Consider the following 8,134-nt stretch of genomic DNA (forward strand, 5'->3'; position numbering starts at 1 on the left):
GAACAACTTTCGGAAATACTCTTCCTGCCCACTATGGCAACCCACCTAGAGTCAGGATACAAATAATACCCAGGGTCAGACATTGCTTATCAAGATATGACTGGTTTCTATAGAGTCTGGCAACAAAAATACAGGGTAGTGGAGAAAAAATGAGGTGCAAAAGCAGGTGTGTTGAAATCCTTCCTAATGTTATAACTCACACATGAAGAAGTTTGATAGAGATCTTCCCCACTTTCACATTACCAAAAGTGGATTCAAAGTTGAAAGAAATCTTCCTGAAATATCATCAGTTAAAAAATCAAATTTCAATCAACCATACTAGAGAAAAGACTGAATTGTCTTCATATTCTCTCTACAGAAAAATTATAATGTTTCTATTTATTATTAGTTACTGAGAAATATGTTGAAGTCTCTCACTCTGGCAGCAAATTCATGTATTTTTCCTTGCAGTTCCATCAAATTTAATTTTTTATGTATTTGAGACTATCTTATTAGGCATACAGAAATTTAGAACTGTTATATCTTCCTGGCAAAAGGAACCTATTTTTATTACAAAATGTCTTTTTTTGCATCTTGCGATTCTTGGCCCTTAAGCCTCTTTGGTGTGATGTATATATATATGACATACCACCTTTCTTTTCATTTACCATTCTTTTGTTATCATTGTTTTTCTCTCTTATGTTTTAGGTGTGACTCATATGCCAGAATTTTTGAAAATCCATTCTAAAAATCTATGTTTTTTGCAGGAGCATTTATTCTATTAACATTTAATGTGATTACTGATGCTTTGGGTTTTAATTACCATCTTACTAAGTAGATTATATTCATTTACCTATTTTATTCATTTTATTTCTTTCTTGACTTCATCAAGATTGATAGAAATTTTTTTTATTATCTCATATCCTTCATATCTTCATGTACTTGCATGGACATTATATACTGTTTTATAGGTATTTCAGTAGTTACTCTAGTGATTATAATATGCACCCTTGATTTATCTAACTCTAATATTACCCATTTCCTAGCCAATGCAAAATTCTTAGAACACTGTAACATCTTCCTAACTTATAAGCCATTGCTACTGTGTATTTTATTTTATTATTTACTTATGGCTGTGCTGGGTCTCTGCTGTGGCACATGGACTTTCTCAGGTTGCGGTGACCAGAGTTACTCTCTAGTTGCGACGTTCAGGGTTCTCTCTCCAGTGGCTTCTCTTACTGTGGAACACAGGCTCAAGAGCATAGGCTCAGTAGTTGTGGTGAATGGGCTTAGTTGACATGCAGCATGTGGGATCTTAGTCCCTCTGAGCTGGCAGGCAGACTCTCAACAAATGGACCACCAGTCCCTGTTATTGTTTATTTTAAATATGTGTGTGTGTGTATATAATTTTAATTAATCATAGTAGGGGTAATTTTCCTTCTATCTGAAGAATACTCTTTCATATTTCTTTTAGTATGAATATTACATTCTCTCAATTTTTCTGAAAATGTCTCTATTTTGCCTCCATTGTTACAAGATATTTTTCACAGGCATAGTACTTTGGTTGGAAGATTGATTTTTATATTTTCAGCACTTTAAAACTATTGTTCCTTAGTGTCTAGCATCCAGTGTTTCTGTTTTGTCTAGCTTCCTTTGATTTAATCTTTGATTTTATTGTTATCAGCATTAATACAAGATATCTAGGTATGTTTTTCTTTATAGCTATCCTATTTATGTTTTGTAGGGCTTCTTAATTTTGTGGTTTGATGTCTCATAAATTTTGAAATATCTGTCATTGTTTCTTCAAATATCACTCCCCATTCTCTGGTTCTATTTAGGCTGTAATTTATTATAAATGAAGCCTTCACACAGTTTGATGTATAGCTCTTAATCTTAATCTTTTCATCCTTTGCTTCCCCTTGTTTCATTCAATATTTTCTTCTGAGGTACCTTCCAGTTTACTATTTCTCTTACTGTCTGAGCTACCAGGGAAGCCCAAAAATACTGGAGTGGGTAGCCTATCTCTTCCCCAGGGGAACTTTCTGGCCCAGGAATCAAACCAGGGTCTCCTGCATTGCAGGCAGATTCTTTACCAGCTGAGCTACCAGGGAAGCATTTCTTTCTCTCCTTAATTGTCCAAATTCCTTCCATGTAGGTCTTAATTTTATTTGTTGAATTTTTCAGTTTTGGAATTTCAATTTGGTTCCTTCTTGATCTCTGCATTTGATAATTATCTTTGTATCAGTAACACAGGACTAAGCCTAGTACACAACAAGTGCCAATGAATGTATGTTACATGACTGTCTGAACAATGCTTGACACAAAAATGTTAAATCCTTTCCTGCTTTTATAAAAGTTGTTTTTTTTATCCTAATGGCTTGTTTAATCACCATAATCTCCCTAGCCTTAAGCACATTCCCTGCTACATAAAAGATGGCAGTCAGTGAAGTTGGGAATCACTGAGGAAATGTCCATGTTCCCTTTGGGTTTCCTAGATAGCTCAATTTATGAAGATGTTAGTAATCAAGTTAAGGAGGATTTGTGGAGTGGGGTTTGTTTGCTTGTTTGTTTTGGCCTTTTTCTTTCCTTTTGTTACAAAGTCTCAATAAGAAATTACAGGGGTCCTCTGTAGGCATTCCCAGACTTGAAGCTGTAATTATAGTTTTCGAAGGAAAACTCTCACACCAAAAAACTGAACTGATGAAAGCTGCAACTAGAAAATATTTCTCAAGTAAGAAAGTTACTTTCCCAAGATGAGGGGTTGATTAACGCCACTAACGCTCATGGGGCTATGCAGTCATTAGTATATAGAGGTGGAGAGTGGAAGAGGACAGCCTTCAACCCTGATCTGCTTGCTCCAGATTCATGGAAGGAAACAGCATAACTTAATGCATTTATGAGGTTCTACCTAACTCAGCCTTTAATCACCAAGCGCCTTGTGCCTTTGCTGAACTATCGCCTGCGAGTGTGCTTATCTCCCGGGCTGGATGGCAAGCTGGTGTGTGCAGAGATGCCAGGACTGACATTGCTTTTGCGTCCCTTGCTAATAACTAGCACAGCGCTGCCATCTATCAATGTGTCCCTCCCTCTGTGTCCATCTATCCATCCAGTTCATCCATCAGTTGCTTTAACCTGCCACTCTATTTAATTAATCATTTCAACGACATCTACTATTTGCTAAGCATTGAAGACGGAATATTGAAAAAGATTTGGGAAGCTCTTAATAGAGCATTTTTAGTTCCTCTTCACTTTCTGCCATAAGGGTGGTGTCATCTGCATATCTGAGGTTCTTAATATTTCTCCCGGCAATCTTGATTCCAGCTTGTGTTTCTTCCAGTCCAGCGTTTCTCAAGATGTACTCTGCATAGAAGTTAAATAAGCAGGGTGACAATATACAGCCTTGATGTACTCCTTTTCCTATTTGGAACCAGTCTGCTGTTCCATGTCCAGTTCTAACTGCTGCTTCCTGACCTGCATACAGATTTCTCAACAGGCAGGTCAGATGGTCTGGTATTCCCATCTCTTTCAGAATTTTCTACAGTTTATTGTGACCCACACAGTCAAAGGCTTTGGCATAGTCAATAAAGCAGAAATAGATGTTTTTCTGGAACTCTCTTGCTTTTTCCATGATCCAGCGGATGTTGGCAATTTGATCGCTGGTTCCTCTGACTTTTCTAAAACCAGCTTGAATATCAGGAAGTTCACAGTTCATGTATTGCTGAAGCCTGGCTTGGAGAATTTTGAGCATTACTTTGCTAGCATGTGAGATGAGTGCAATTGTGTGGTAGTTTGAGCATTCTTTGGCATTGCCTTTCTTTGGGATTGGAATGAAAACTGACTTTTCCAGTCCTGTGGCCACTGCTGAGTTTTCCAAATTTGCTGGCATATTGAGTGCAGCACTTTCACAGCATCATCTTTCAGGATTTGAAATAGCTCCACTGGAAGTCCATCACCTCCACTAGCTTTATTCGTAGTGGTGCTTTCTAAGGCCCACTTGACTCCACATTCCAGGATGTCTGGCTCTAGGTGAGTGATCACACCATCGTGATTATCTTGGTCATGAAGATCTTTTTTGTACAGTTCTGTGTATTCTTGCCACCTCTTCTTAATATCTTCTGCTTCTGTTAGGTCCATACCATTTCTGTCCTTTATCGAGCCCATCTTTGCATGAGATGTTCCCTTGGTATCTCTAATTTTCTTGAAGAGATCTCTAGTCTTTCCCACTCTGTTGTTTTCCTCTATTTCTTTGCATTGATTGCTGAAGAAGGCTTTCTTATTTCTTCTTGCTATTCTTTGGAACTCTGCATTCAGATGCTTATATCTTTCCTTTTCTCCTTTGCTTTTCACCTCTCTTTTCACCGCTATTCATAAGGCCTCCCCAGACAGGCATTTTGCTTTTTTGCATTTCTTTTCCATGGGGATGGTCTTGATCCCTGTCTGCTGTACAATGTCACGAACCTCATTCCATCATTCATCAGGCATTCTATCTATCAGATCTAGGCCTTTATATCTATTTCTCACTTCCACTGTATAATCATAAGGGATTTGATTTAGGTCATACCTGAATGGTCTAGCAGTTTTCCCTACTTTCTTCAATTTAAGTCTGAATTTGGCAATAAGGAGTTCATGAGCTGAGCCACAGTCAGCTCCTGGTCTTGTTTTTGTTGACTGTATAGAGCTTCTCCATCTTTGGCTGCAAAGAATATAATCAATCTGATTTTGGTGTTGACCATCTGGTGATATCCATGTGTAGAGTCTTCTCTTGTGTTGTTGGAAGAGGGTGTTTGCTAGGACCAGTGCATTTTCTTGGTAAAACTCTGTTAGTCTTTGCCCTGCTTCATTCTGTATTCCAAGGCCAAATTTGCCTGTTACTCCAGGTGTTTCTTGACTTCCTACTTTTGCATTCCAGTCCCCTATAATGAAAAGGCATCTTTTTTGGGTGTTAGTTCTAAAAAGTCTTGTAGGTCTTCATAAAACCGTTCAACTTCAGCTTCTTCAGCTTTACTGGAATGCTGGAATCAAGCTGGAATCAAGATTGCCAGGAGAAATATCAGTAACCTCAGATATGCAGATGACACCTTATGGCAGAAAGTAAAGAGGAACTAAAAAGCCTCTTGATGAAAGTGAAAGAGGAGAATGAAAAAGTTGGCCTAAAGCTCAGCATTCAGAAAATGAAGATCATGGCATCTGGTCCCATCACTTCATGGGAAATAGATGAGGAAACAGTAGAAACAGTGTCGGACTTTATTTTTTTGGGCTCCCAAATCACAGCAGATGGTGATTGCAGCCATGAAATTAAAAGACGCTTACTCCTTGGAAGAAATGTTATGACCAACCTACATAGCATATTCAAAAGCAGAGACATTACTTTGCCAAATAAGGTCCGTCTAGTCAAGGCTATGGTTTTTCCAGTGGTCATGTATGGATGTGAGAGTTGGACTGTGAAGAAGGCTGAGTGCCGAAGAATTGATGCTTTTGAACTATGGTGTTCAAAAGACTCTTGAGAGTCCCTTGGACTGCAAGAAGATCCAACCAGTCCATTCTGAAGGAGATCAGCCCTGGGATTTCTTTGGAAGGAATGATGCTAAAGCTGAAACTCCAGTACTTTGGCCACCTCATGCGAAGAGTTGACTCATTGGAAAAGACTCTGATGCTGGGAGGGATTGAGGGCAGGAGGAGAAGGGGACGACAGAGGATGAGATGGCTGGATGGCATCACGGACTCGATGGACGTGAGTCTGAGTGAACTCCGGGAGTTGGTGATGGACAGGAAGGCCTGGTGTGCTGTGATTCATGGGGTCGCAAAGAGTCAGCCACGACTGAGCGACTGAACTGAACTGAACTAGTAAAGCATTTTATTTTGTGTGTGTGCTCAGTCGTGTCTGACTCTTTGTGACTTCATGGATATAGACCGCCAGGCTCCTCTGCCCATGGGGTTCTCCAGGCAAGAATACTGGAGTGGGTCGCCATTTCCTGCTCCAGGGGATCTTCCCAACCCAGGGATTAAACCCAGTTTCTTCAGTCTCCTGCATTGGCAAGTAGATTCTTTTATCCTCTGAGCCATCTGGGAATTCCTTAGTAGGGCCCAGCAGGTTCCAAATTTTCTTGTTTGTGTACAGGAAAAAATATGTATGTTTGAACAGGCAGATTCAATGCATGTATTTTTATTTCTATTATATATAAGTATATAAGTTATGAATAAGTTAGCTTCACTTCTTATTAGGGCTTCCCTGGTGGTTCAGAGGGTAAAGTGTCTGCCTGCAATGTGGGAGACCTGGGTTCAATCCCTTGGTTGGGAAGATCCCCTGGAAAAGGAAATGGCAACCCACTCCAGTATTCTTGTCTGGAGAAACCCACAGACACAGGAGCCTTGTAGGCTACAGTCCACGGGGTTACACTTTCACTTTCACTTTCACTTCTTATTAATGATACAAAGATTTTAATCTCATCAAAATAGTGAATAATAATAATAATAATTCAGTTTTAGTTAGAGGAATGTGATTGAACATACTTTCTTGCTTTTAAAATGCTGCTTCCGTTTTGTAGCGTGGCACATACTGCTTTTAAGTTCAAAGATTTCAGCCCTTACAGCTAAGCAAGATAGCTCCTGAAGACTCATTAGACCAATTAAAGGACTGCAATGTTTCCTATGCTGACTACATTATGAGATTCATTTTCAATTCTGCCTCCAATTTTGCAAAGATTTTTGAGCTAGTAAAATCTGACTAGTAAAATTTCATCTTTCTTGATCAACCAGTGGTTCCTGCAGCAAATTAACTAGAAGATATTCTATTAATATCATCATTTTATATTGAGGGCAAAAATTGATTCAAAAGTCCATGTGGCTCAGCAGTAAGGAATCCACCTGCAAAGCAGGAGACCCGGGTTAGATCCCTGGGTTGGGAAGATCCTTTTCTGGAGAAGGAAATGGCAACCCACATTATTATTCTTGCCTCGGAAATCCTGTGGATAGAGGAGCCTGGCAGGCTACAGTCCATGGGGTTGCAAAGAGTCATACACAACTTAGTGACTAAATCAACACCACCACCAAACCTCTTTATATTTAAGATTATTAAACAGATTATAAAATATTGTTTCTAAGCTTAAATACATAGATAAGGGGTTTTTAAAAATAAGTATCACACTTTATACACAGTGACCAAAAAAATCAAGTACTGATGGCATTGTCTCTAAATACCATTTTCAAAATATTTCCCTGAAAGCATGAGTTCTTTTGAAAATGGGAAAAAAGCATGAGTTCTTTTGAAAAATTATTTCTCAATCATTGTTAAATCTTCCTCCTTCTTATTTAATAAAGTTTTATTTTTCAAAATGTACAGGTGGTAGGACCTGTTCATGCATCTCCACCCTTGGTGTGTCTGGTGTAAATTACTTAAGCTCCATGCTTTGAAACTAGTTTAATAAATCCTTTACTAAGGAGTTCCTGAAGGGCTGCCCTAGCAAGGGAACCACGGATCTCCAGTCTCTCAGAGAGGACAGCTGGAGTTATAAGCTTATAGCTGGGAACCTCTTTACAGAGTTTGTAATACATTGCTTTGTTAAACAAGACTAGATTATTGAGCTTGTCCCAAACTCTGCCTTTGGACCACTTCATTTTGGCCTCACCCCCAGATTTGCTTACTGGATCTTTGTCTCTCTTGGCCAACTTTCCAGCATCTTTCTTCTTGTCGTCCTTGGGCGGCATAGCAAAGCTGGGATAGGATCTGCAACTAATGCCACCTCACTAAAATGCTGGACAAAAATGCAAATTTCCCCCTTTTAATCAAAGGGTAGACTGAACAGCTTTTGGTTTTTGTATTTTAACATTGGGTGCACAGTATGCTGCTGACAGACATGTTATCCCAGGAACATCAGTAAACACAGAACACTTGCTTTTCATAAAGGAAAAACACAAAGCTCTTCTTTGCTTTTGACTGTTCATGATTTGCCATCAGATGACTGGTGAACCACCATGTCACTGTCACACTATGCAACATTGGAGAGATTCTCATTCTAGTTTAATATAATCTATAGACCCACTTAAGGAGATCAAACCAGTCAATCCTAAAGGAAATCAATCCTGAATATTCATTGGAAGGACTGATGCTGAAGCTGAAGCTCCAATACTTTGGCCACCAGATGCAAAGAGCCTACTC

General features: G+C 39.1%; 1 pseudogene; it reads right to left on the reverse strand.

Annotated features, from left to right (window-relative positions):
• Positions 1–7,371: 7,371 nt before the first annotated feature.
• On the reverse strand, positions 7,372–7,683 carry LOC138446061 (small ribosomal subunit protein eS25 pseudogene; annotated as a pseudogene).
• Between the last annotated feature and the right edge of the window lie 451 nt (positions 7,684–8,134).

The sequence above is a fragment of the Ovis canadensis genome, chromosome 9, assembly GCF_042477335.2.
Source record: "Ovis canadensis isolate MfBH-ARS-UI-01 breed Bighorn chromosome 9, ARS-UI_OviCan_v2, whole genome shotgun sequence".
Taxonomy (NCBI): domain Eukaryota; kingdom Metazoa; phylum Chordata; class Mammalia; order Artiodactyla; family Bovidae; genus Ovis; species Ovis canadensis.